Source organism: Phyllostomus hastatus, unplaced genomic scaffold (assembly GCF_019186645.2).
Source record: "Phyllostomus hastatus isolate PE091 unplaced genomic scaffold, TTU_PhHast_1.1 phas_scaffold_114, whole genome shotgun sequence".
NCBI classification, from domain to species: Eukaryota; Metazoa; Chordata; class Mammalia; order Chiroptera; family Phyllostomidae; genus Phyllostomus; species Phyllostomus hastatus.
The window spans coordinates 9902962-9915370 of record NW_025334006.1 but is presented as its reverse complement, the minus strand read 5'-3'; positions in this window follow the sequence as shown (position 1 = coordinate 9915370).

Below are 12409 nucleotides of genomic sequence, written 5' to 3'. Positions count from 1 at the left end.
CCAGCAGCCGCCTGGGGCCCCGGCCAAAACTGAGTTCCAGCTAGTAACAGAATGGAAAGAGAAAAAAACAAAATCATCACAAATAAAAAAAAATTAAAAGTAAGGGCCTTTTATTCTGGGAGAGAAGAGTTATAAAAGCACGCTTTCTTAATGCCAGAGAGCGCATTTTATCCTTTGTCGTCTGTTCGTGGCGTGGGCCCAGAAGTCCGTGTTTCGGGCGAGGAGTTGGGCGAATGCATCTTTGCAGTTCGCGGGCTTTTGAGGAGCTCACCTGACAGGGGCCTCTTCGGGGGCCTCTTGGAAGAAGAGACCAGAAATGGTGGCGCACAGAACCAGGATTCAAATCCAGATTCCTTAAAACTCCAGGCTGCATTTTTACTTACTAAGTCTCTACTGTCTCTTGGTATCTAGTCTTCTGGACTTTGACAAAGGGTCTGGAATTCCTGCCCAAGCCACAGGTCTTCAAACAGCTGAGCACATGTTCAGAAGCTTGCAGCGTGGTTCAGTGTTTCTAGATTCGTTTCTCAGTGGCTCTGGTTCTCAGTATCTCTCTAGCTTTCTTCCTCTTTGGCTTGATGCTAGGAGGGAAAAATATGCCCCAATTTTTAAAAAGATTTTCTCATTATTATTTCATGTTTCAATTTATTTTTCTCCCTGAATTCCCATGTTTCTAATAACCCTAGTTTTGAGCATGTGTGGTTAACACCAGCATCTTAGAACAGCTGTTACATCCAGGTTCAAAGGCGGGTGGATGGAAGAAGATGGTTGGGGCAGTGGAAAGCAGGCTGGAAGGGCAGAAATGGAGAGGAAACACTTAAAGGGTGGTGGAAATTTGGCTGGGGTGACATGACCCCATGTCAGGAAAGTACCCAGTGGTACCCAAGAAAGGTACCACTAGGTTCTGTGGGCCTCCAGCCCTACGATTTAAATTAGGACTTGAGCCCAGGACCGCCACTTTTGCAGAATACTCAATGAAATGCTGATTCCCTATATATTTGTTTTCTGTTGCTGCTGTAACAAATGCCACAAATTTAGTGGCCTAAAACAATTTAGATTTGTTATCTTACAATTCTGGAAGTCAGAAGTTCAAACTGGGTCTCACTGGAGCAGGGCTGAGTTCCTTCTGAGGTCTCTAGAGGATCCATTTTTCAGCTTCTAGAGGCCGCTTGCCTTCCCTGGTGCCTGGCCCCATCGTCCATCTTTCAGAGCACATCGGTCCAACTTCTGCTCCCGTGGTCCCACCTCCTTTTTCTCTCTGACTTGCTCATGTCCCGCCACCGCCCCCACCGTAGGACCGTTGTGGTTATACTGCGCCCACTATCCAGAATAATCTTTCCATTTTAAGAATCTTATTTTAAACATGTCTGTAAAATCCCTTTTACCGTGCAAGGTGATGTATACACAGGTTCCAAGGATTAGGAAGTGGACACTTTGGAGTGGCCATTATTTAGGCTACCACGTCTTTCCCCACCGCTCAGGCATGACTGAAGCTGGGGGCATATAAGAATGAGTGAAAGTTCAAGGTAGGTGTTGTCTGGCCTTCGTTCCAATAACACTTAACATTTACTGAGTGCCTACTGTGTGCCAGGCACACATATCTATCACACAGTTTAAGAGGCAGGTCTTTGGTTTCTCTGACTTGTTCCCATCCCTAAGGCCAGATATGTTAACAGCCTTGGGAACTAGTTTCAAGAAGGGGACACAGAAAGGGCACAGTTTCTCCCATCAGAAGGATTCTGCTTACCCATTCATCTGAAATGGTCAGGAACACGGTGAAAGCCTCCACCCCCAAAGTAAGTCGAGTCATTAGGTAGTTCCATCCACAGATAAAACACTTACGGGAAGGAATGAAGCAAGGGGTAACCATGCTCTGGAGCTCAGGTCAGAAGTTCAGCCCTCGGAGTCTTCTCAGAACCACGCCAGGAATCTGGTAGGTCAGTTGGATGAGTGGAATAGCATAGAGATTCCAGAAATATTTCCAGTTATCAGTGTACATTGACTAATGAACACAAAGCATCACAGTGATGAGGAGAAGGGGTGATCACTAACGAAAGGTGTTAGGACAAATGGATTGCACAAATTACTCTATAGAAAAGAAGTAATTCAAATTCATAACTCGCCTCGTACACTGACATGCTTTGCAGAGGCTGAGATAATCAAATATTTTAAAGCAAAGCAAACAAAAATGAGAATACCTCATTTGTCCTAGCTATAGGGAACTGGAATGGACAGTCTGCAGTGCACCTGCCCAGCTCACAGTGACTCTCCCTTTTGTGGGAACCAGTGTTCTACTCCTCCAGCCACAGGCATGAGTCGCAGGGAGCCACTTGCACTACAAGCCATGGTCTCCTAGACGTAGCTGACTGGATCAGGCCTGAGCACTGCATTAGTGTCCTAGGGCTAGTGTAACCAAGTACCACAAACTGGGTGGCTGGCAACAACAGAAACTATTGCCTCCCAGTTCCAGAGCCCAGAAGTCCAAAGTGAAGGTGATGGTAGGGCCGGGCTCCTTCTAGCTCCCCTAGCAGAGAATTCTTCCCTACCTCTTCCAGCTCCTGGTGGCCCCAGACAGTCCTTGGTCTACGGCAGCGATCTGCAGTCTCTGCCTTCATCTCCACATGGCCATCTTACCTCTGTGTCTGTGTCCTGATTTCTTCTTCTTGTAAGGACACAGGTCATATTGGAATAAGGGCCCTCTCTACTCTAGTATGACCTCATAACTAGACCTCATAATTACATCTGCAATGACCCTATTTCCAAATAAGTTTGCATTCTCTGTTACTGAGGGATTAGTGCTTCAACATATCTTTTCTGGGGAACACAGTTCAACCCCTAATGGGCATGTAGCCCAAACTTCCAAACAGCTCCTCTGGGACTTCAGGCTTGAGAATGAGATTCTAGCCACAGCCTGGACTGACTGGTCTGGGGAACAGAGAGAAGGCAGGGGAAGCTGAGGCTCAGCCTTCCTGCACCTGTGGACTGAGTAGCAGAGAAGTCCTAGTTACAGGAAGAGGAGACTGGAAGGGAGTGGAGTGGGGTGGGGAGGCAGACAAAAGGGACAGAGGAAGGACGCTTCTGGTGGCAGCTTTCACAATGGCCCTACCACCTTTCTGCAGCACCATGGCTATCCTGACCTGGGCTTCCTGAGACACTGCCTGCTTGCATTGTCTGCTTAAGGAAGCCCAGCTTGGTTTCTGTTGCATACAAGCAAAGCTAATAAAAGGCTATAATCAGAGTAAGATACTGTATTCGTTTTCTATTGCTGCTGTGGCAACTCACCACAAACTTAGTGCTTAAGACAACACAAATTGACTCTCACACAGTGCTGGAAGTCAGAAGTCTGCCATGGGTCTCCCTGGGCTAAAATGAAGGTGTCAGCTGGGCTGCATTCCTTCTGGAGGGTCCAGGGGAGAATCTCTTTCTTTGCATTTTCCAGCTTCTTGTAGCCCCCTCCTTCCACCTCTGAAGCCAGCAACAGCAGATCAAGCCTTTCTCATGACACCATCTCTCTCTGGTTCTCTGCAGATGGGCAAGGCTGCTCTTTGTAAGGACTCCTGTGATTAGACTGGGCTCATCTGCATAACACAGGCTGCTCTCCCCGTCTCGAAGTCCTTAACCTTAATCACATCCATCTGCAAAGTCCTTTTTGCAATGCCAGATCTTATGTTCACAGGTTCTGGGGATTAAGAGGTGGCCATCTTTAGGACCCACAGATGTGCAATACAATATTATGACCACTTGTAATAAGATAGATGGCTGAGAGTTTAATGATGTCTCTTCATACTGTTTCTTTTTCTTATAAAATTGCTTCATTCTGTTTGAACAACTCAATCTGAAGCCTTGACCTCTAAAGGAACACAGGGTCAACTCTGTCGGATTCAAGGACCTTTATTTTGCTCTCGTCTCGTAGCTGAAGGTTTATCCCAGAAAGACACTAAATGAGGACATATTCCCAAAGGCCTGATTAGAGCCAGGAAGGAATGAACAGAATGGAATCAAATGCCTGTTCCCCACTAGAGAGCTGCATGTATTAAAATGATCTTACTGAAAAAACGCAATTGAAATTCTCCTGAATGAAGAAGAATCTGGGGTGGATACCTTGTTTCTGGCAAGACGCTGTAAAGGCCAGTTTACGTATATACACAATAAATAAAATGTGCACCTACAGGGAGGCAGGTTCACTCAGCGAGGTGCCACTCTGGCATTGGGCATACTGTGGAGAGCACAGCTTCCTGCCTTCCTACGTGTACTGGAGGAGACAGATTTATCCAAAATTATACCTTACACATTGTATACAGTATTATCTCAGGTGGAGATGTAGGCTTGAAGAAAAATAAAGCAGGCCATGAGAGTAGAGAGTGACAGAAGAAGTGCTATTCTGGATGAAAAAGGGTTTTTTTAATGCCTTAAATTTAAAAAATGATTATTTTGAAATAATTTTAGACTCATAGGAGGTTGCAAAGAAATACGCTAGGAAGCCCCATGCATTTTTCCTAATACTCCCCAATGTTAACATTTTATGCAATTATAGAAAAATACCAAAACCAAGGAATTGACCTCACCAGTTATAAATGCACTCATTTGAGTATGTGAACATAGTTCTGTGCAGTTTTATCATACAAGTAGCCTGTGTAATCACGACAGCCAAGACACTGAACTGCGTCTATGAATTATACTCAATAAAGCTATGACAGAAACAATACTCAGCTGTGCCGTCAACACCAGAGATGTCAGCGTAGCCTCTTTATGGCCACGCCCATCTCTCCCCATCATCATCATCACCCCTGGCAAACACTGATCTCTTCTCCAGCTCTACAGTTAGGTTATTTCATAAGTGATAACTGTTACATCAATAGAATCCTGCAGTGGTCTCCTTTGGAGATCGACTCTTCACTCAGCGTAATTCCCTTGAGATCCATCCAAACTGTTACATGAATCAATGATTTGTTCCTTTTTATTTCTCAGCAGTATTCCATGATATGGATGTACCACTGTTTACTTAACCATTCACCCATAAAAAGACACTTGGTTAGTTTCCAGTTTTGAGCTATGACCAATAAAACTGCTGTGAACATTTGTGTACAAGTTCCTGCGTGTAAATAATTCTTTATTTCTTTTGGCTAAATGCCCAGGAGTATGATTGCTGGGTTGTATGGTAAATGTGTATATGGTTTTGTTTTGGGGGATTCTTTTTGCCTTTTTTTTTTTGGAAACTGACAAACTATTTCCCAACGTAGCTGTGTCATTTACATTCTCCAACAATGTATGAGCAGTTCTGTTCCTCCACGGCCTTGCCAACAGTTGGTGTTAATCACTGTTTTTCATTTTAACCATTTTGCTAGTTGTGTCGGGATATCTCATTGTGGTTTAATTTGCATTTTTCTAATGACTAATGGTGTTGAATAGCTTTTCATGTATTTATTTGCCACCTGTATATTCTCTTTGGTGATGTATCTGCATGTTTCTGCCCATTTTCTAATTGTATTGTTTGTTTTCATAATACTGAGTTTCGAGAGTTCTTTATATGTTCCAGATACAAGACCTCTGTCGTATATGTGCTTTGCAAATATGTCCTCCCAGTCTGTCATTTGTCTTTTCATTCTCTTAACATCGACTTTTGTAGAGCAAAAGTTTTTAAAATTTTTGTTGAGGTCTAATTTATAGAACTTTCCTCTGATGGGTCATTCTTTTGGTGTCAAGCGTAAGAGTTCTTCGCTCATATAAGTCCTAAGAATTTTCTCCTATGTTCTTTCCTAGAGGTTTTATAGGTTTTTGTTTATGTTAAATCCATGATTCATTTTGAATTACTTTTTGCATAAGGTGTAAAGTTTAGGTTGAGTTTCACATTTTTGCTTCTGGATGTCGAATTGCTCCAGCATCACTTACTGGAAAGGTCGTCTCTCACCCTGGGTGGTGGCGCAGTTGGCTGGAGTGTGGTCCGAGCACCAAAGGCTGTGGGTTGGATCCCCAGTGGAGGTGCATACAGGAGGCAACCAATGAATGTTTCTCTCTCATCAATGTCTCTCTCTCTCTCCCCGCTCCCCAACCCTTTTCCTCTCTAAAATCAATTAGCATGTATTTGGGTAAGGACTTTTTAAAAATTATTTTAAAAAAGAAAAGGTTGTCTCTCTATTGAATTTCTTTGCTTACTCTGTCAAAAACTAATTAAGCATATTTGCAGTCCTATGTCTAGGTTTTCTACTCTGTTCCATCGATCAATATGTGTATCTTTCTGCTAACATTGCACTTTCTTGCTTACTGTCACTATCCAGCATGCCGTAATATTTAGAAGTGATTTCTCCCACTTTATTCTTCTTTTCCAAAAATTATGTTAGCTATTCTAGTGCCTTTCACTTTCCAAATAAACTTTGGAATAAACTTGTCCACCTCTACAGAGAAACTTCCTGAGGTTTTGATGGGAATTGTGTTAAACTGAGAAGTTGAGGGAATCGATTTCATGGGAAATTGACATCTTTACTACACTTGTGGATTGGTTGAATCTTCCAATCCGTAAACACTGTGTGTCTCTCCAAGGATTTAGGCTGTCTTTTATTACTTTCATCAGTATTTAATAATTTTCATCATATAGATCCTATACATATTTTTGTTAGATTTATACTTACGTGTTTAATTTTCTTTGGAACAATTTGTAAGGAATGCCTTCTCGAGAAGGGATATTTGAGCAGAGACTTGAATGAACTTGAGAATGTGAGTGCAAGCCCTCAGGCAGGAGCTTGGTGGTGTGTGTATGAACCAGCAGAAAGAACAGCTTGCCTGAGAGGGAGTGGGCAGGTCCGAGAGGGAGTGGGCAGGTCCAAGAGGGAGTGGGCACATCTGAGAGGGAGTGAGCTAGAAAAAGAGTAACACCACATGAGGTCCTGGGAGGCGACAGGGCCTTGGTGAAGTCATGATGAGATCTCAAAGATTTACTCTGTGTTATGAGATGCCATCAGAGGGTTTTAAGCACTTGAAAGATATGACATAACATATCTTATTTTATTTTTTAAGAAATTTTAAAAATAATCCTCACCCAAGGATATGTTTTTATTCATTTTAGAGAAAGCAGAAGGGAGAGAGAGAGAGGAACATTGGTTGCCTCTACTATGCACCTCGATTGGGGTTTGAACCTGCAGCCTGGGTATGTGCCCTGACTGGGGATAGAGCCCCCAGTCAGGGCACATACCCAGGTGTACCAAATGACACTCTCACCAACTGAGCTCTCTGGCCAGGGCTGATATGGCATATTAAAAGAACCACCCTGGCATCTGGCTGGAGAATAGGAGGGAAAGGGGTAACAGGGAGCCCCGTCAGGAAGCTCTTGGCGTGGCCCAGACGACAGGTGACAGTAGCTCAGCCCAGGATGGTGGCCGTGGAGGTGATGAGTAGTAGCTGGAATCTAGACATACACATTTTGAAGATGTAGCTGGCAGAATTAGCGGATGGATTGTGTGTCAGATACTAGAGAAAGAGAAGAATCAAGGATGACTCACAGGTTCTTAGCCAGTGCAGCTGGGTAGGTGAAATGGCAGTGCCATGTACTGAGAAGAGGAAAACTGTGTTCTTCAGTATAGAAACAGACCCCAAGAAGGCCTAGAAAGTCACAGTGTGCAGTCTCAGACTGAAATGGGGTAAGATTCCTCTTTCCCAAACCAGCCACATTTCTGCAATGTTGGCCACCAGTTGGACTTCCAGGAGGTACTGAAATGGCCCTGTGGGAAGGGCATGGGAGGAGAAAGAAAGTAAGTGAAACTGCCAGTTGGTAAACACTTAAGGGCCAATATTTCTCATGTTAATATTAATCCTCATTGGATTCCTTTTAGATAAGTAGCAATAGGCTTTTCCCTCTTTTTTTATGGCAGAAAAAGCATACATAACATAATACTTATCATTTTAATTGTTTGTAAGTGTACAATTCAGTGGCATTAAGTATATTTAGTATGTTGTATAACCATCACTACTATTAGACCCCAAACTTTTTCATCACTCCCATCAAAAACTCTATGCCATTAAACAACTCCCCTTTCTTCCCTTCCCCTGGCTCCTACTAACTATACTCTATTTTCTGTGTCTATGATTTGTCTATTCTAGGTAGCTGATATAGGCAGAATCTTTTCATATTTGTCCTTTTGTGTTTGGCTTATGCACTACACATAATGTTTTCAAGGTCCATCAATATTGCAACAAAATTATATTCACTTTTACGGATATACCACATTTTGTTTGTCCATCTGTTGATGGACTCTTGGGTCATTTCTACCTTCTGGCAGTTGTGGATAGTGCCACTGTGAACATCCATGTACAAGTGTCTGGCTTCCTGCTGTCAGTTCTTTGGGATGGACACCCAGGAGTGGAATGGCTGGGTCATATGAAGATAGTTCTACATTTAGCTTTTTGAGAAACCACCAAACTTTTTCACAAAAGTTGCACCATTTTGTATTTCTACTAGCAATGCACAAGGGTTCCATTTTCTTCCTATACTTGCTAACACTTATTTTTCATGTTTTCTTAAAATATGCACCTTATTAGTTGTGAAGTTGTAGGTCAGTGTGGTTTTCATCTGCATTTCCCTAGTGACTTATGATGTTGAGAATTTTTTCACGTGTCTATTGGCCATTTGTATATCTTTGGAGAAATGTCTGTTCAAGTTTTTTCCCCCTTTGCAATTAGGCTGTTTGTTTTGTTGTTGAGTTTTAGGAGTTCTTTATATATTCTGGATATGAATTCCTCATCAGATATATGATTTGCATGTATTTTCTTCCATTTTATGGGTTGTCTTTTTTTATAATATCCTTGAATGCACAAAAGTTCTTTATTTTGATAAAGTCCAATTTATCTATGTCTCATTGCTTTTGGTGAAACTGTTACCAAATCCAATGTTATGTATATTTTCCCAACGTTTTCTCCTAAGAATTTTATAGTACTAGCTCTTAAACTTAGGTCTTTGATCCATTTTGAGTTCATTTTTCCGTATTGTGTAAGGTAAGCATACAACTTCATTCTTTTGCATGTAAATATCTAATTTTCCTGTGACTACTTGTTGAAAAGACTGTCCTTTCTCATTGAGTGGTCTTAGAACCTTTTAGACAATGAATTGTCCATGTATGTGAATGTTTCTTTTTAGGCTTTCTGTTTATTCTATCGGCTTACATGTCTGTCTGTGGCCAGTATCACAGTGCTTTAATTACCACAGCTTTGTAGTAAGTCTCAAAATCAGGAAGTGTGAGTATTCCAATTTTATTAATGTTTTTCAACATTGTTTTGGCTATTCAGGGCCCCTTGCAGTTCCATGTGTATTTGAGGGTCCCTTTTCCATTTCTGTGAAAGAGGCTGTTGGAATTTTGATAGGCATCACACTGGATCAAAGATCACTTTGAGGAGTATTGACATCTTAACAACATTAAGTCTTCCATCCATGTCCACAGTGTCTTTCGACTTATTTAGGTATTTTAAATTTTCTTTCAGCAGTGTTTTGTAGGTTTAGATGTACAAGTTTTTCATCTCCTTCGTTAGATTTATTCTGAAGTATTTAATTCCTTTTTGTGCTTTAAAAATGGAATTGCCATCTTAATTACCTTTTCAGATTATTCGTTGCTCGTGTATAGGAAGACAACCAATCACATCTCATTTTTGCAGAGGAAGAAATAGGGGCTTAGAATAAGATGCTCAAAGGTTCTTGGCTAGTAAGGCCTAACTCAGGTTCCTAACTCCAAATCTATTGTGCTGCCTTTCTGAAGAGGCAGATTATCGAGCCCCCTCCCCATTTTGCCTGTCCTCTGACTTGATGCTCTGAGGTGTAAAATAAGAAACACTGGAAAAAAGAAAGAACTGGCAACACTTATGCTCCAAATCCTAATCAGTGTGACAACCAAGCCATCAGGAGGCAACCAAGGCTTCAAGGATACCCATGGATCTCCCCCAGATACTTGCATGTTCATTGTTTCTGAGTGGAAGACCCAGAGGCAAATCGCAGAGAGTCAACATTGAATGTGTGGCTTCAAAAGAGTTGATGAGAATGACTCAGAAGTCAAGAAGCTACTTGTAGCAAATCGAGTACTATAATACATTGTCAACATGGGGCAGCTCCTCATGGCCCTGACAAAAGCACTGTGTTATGACATGTAGATGGCGGTAAGACTCTTGAGGAACTGGGTAGGGGGTGGCTCAGGCTCAGAAGAGGCGTACTTGGCAACCTGCCACGAGGCTGGAGACCAGGGGTGTGCTGAGTAACTCTGAGGAGTCTCTGCAAGACCCTGTCAGTCTTGTTAGGATCAGCTTTCTCCAGGACCCTGAACGCCATTCAGAAACCACCAGGAGATTCTCTCTTTCCCCGTTCCCCTTGAACACTTTCCTTCCTTTCCAAACCTGCTGTCTGACAGGATTCCCGAATCTCTATTTCCTTCTGTTTCTGGGGAAAGACACCTTAAATGTGCAGCCATGGCTACTACTGTTGTAGCTGCCACTGGTGGGAACCTGGCCCAGTAACTGTGGACGGTACTATGAGAATTTTCTCAGTCTGCCTCCCTTCTGGCCAGAGAGATTCCCAGAGAGGAGTGCTGAAGCCTAGAGAACAGAAGTGTATGTACGCACACACACAGAGCAAGAGAGATGAGAAATCAGACTACCTTCTTCCTTTTGAAGCAAAGAACGTAAGAACGTTCTGGCTGGAAGACAACACCTTAGGATCTTCTCAATTCACCCTCTTATATCCCAGTGTAAAGGTCCCATGTTACAATGATGTGATTAGTCCTCATACCTCCCAAGAAATCCCAGGCGAGGAATGGTAGAGCCCTCATACTTGAAGGATTTTTAGGCGGAGAGGTAAGAGGGTGCAGAGCACTTATGCAGGTTCCTCCCTAGTGACATGAAATGCTGAGGAAGTCCCACAGGGCTTTGAAGCGGCCGCAGTAACAGCCAGACAGCAAACAAGTGGAGAAAGTTCACGAAGCAGCAGCATGTCAGTGTGGCAACAGACAACTTTCTCTGTGGCTCAGACCTTGGGCGTGTTGTAACAGCCGTTTCATTTATATCAGAAAAAAATGGCTGCAGTAGGTCATAATGTTTGAAATTATTTTTCCAGTGGGAATATGATGCCCCGATGACAGAATCTTATTCCCACTTCTCCCATAAATCACCAGCAGCTTCCTTCCAAACCGGCCAGCCTTTCCCCTTTATACCATCCTCACATCACCTGATTAACATTCTTAAACATATCCCTCCTCTGTCAAAACTCTGTACTGTTTTCTCACTGCCAATACAATTAAACCTTAATTTCTTTGTATGTTACTCAAGTTTTCTTACCAATCAGTTTCCCCGTTTATGCCTTACTACGCCCTGGTTGCCAGGCCAGTCTTGCTGTGAGCCGTAGCCATAGTTTCCTCTGGGTGTAGTGCCAGCTCCACGCCTCTCTACTCTGTAACTCCTCCCACTCACACTTCAGGGCTCCGTCCAAATCCCACCTCCTCCGCTTCTTCCCACATTGATCTCTCCCGCTATAAAACCCTGGAGTGCACCCACGCTGCACCTCACGTAGGCAGCTTATTTACTGAGTGACTAACACGCATGTCTCGCTGCACTCGAAGCTATGCGTGTACAGAGAACAGAGTAAGGTCCCTGTCCTGGAGGAGGAGACTGTGCTGCGTTGTCATAACATATTACCGTCACTTCAGGACAAGGCTTGTCACCACACTAAAAGGCACAAGTTCTGTGACAATGTCATGCTTATCATGGCGCTATGTACATCCTAGGATTTCAGAAGGACTTGCCAAATTGAATTGAATTCATTCTCATTCTCTCTCCCTCCCCCACCCCCGCCCCGCCCCAATTGAGGATGGTAGCTGAAGTGCAGTCATTATTTTGCTCCTAAACGGCCAAACCTAACAGAACTCGTCCATTCCAGCTAGGCCGAAGAGGGCAGGGTAGGGGGTAAAACAGGAAAAGCCTCCCTAGGGTGCTGCCCCATCAGCAGCCGCACAGGAAAGTGCTCGTCTGCTCTCCCGGCTGGATCCCAACTGGCTCTGGGGGTAAGCTGTGAAATCAAGTGTGGGGACTTGCACAGGCAAAGAAGTGAGCGAGGGAAGGCAAAATGAGCCGAGTCACACGGGAGGGCCGCAGAAACTTCGCCAGCGCATAAGCAGCGAGAACCATCAAAGATGGACGGGCTTCCTTCGGACACAACCAAAGACACGCCAGGGCCAGGCGTTGAAAATCACAACTCAGACCGCACATGTGCAGCAATAAAGGCTTGAGGTTGGCACATTTGGTTTCTAGACACCTGCAACCCCAGGTAACAGCAGCCGGGACAGCTGCCTGAGTGACTCTGAGGTCCCCTCTCGCGCAGGTCCCGAGCTGGAAGGATTTGGCAAGCGGGAACCCCAAACCCTGGTTCTTCTCGACGGAGCCCCGGCACAAG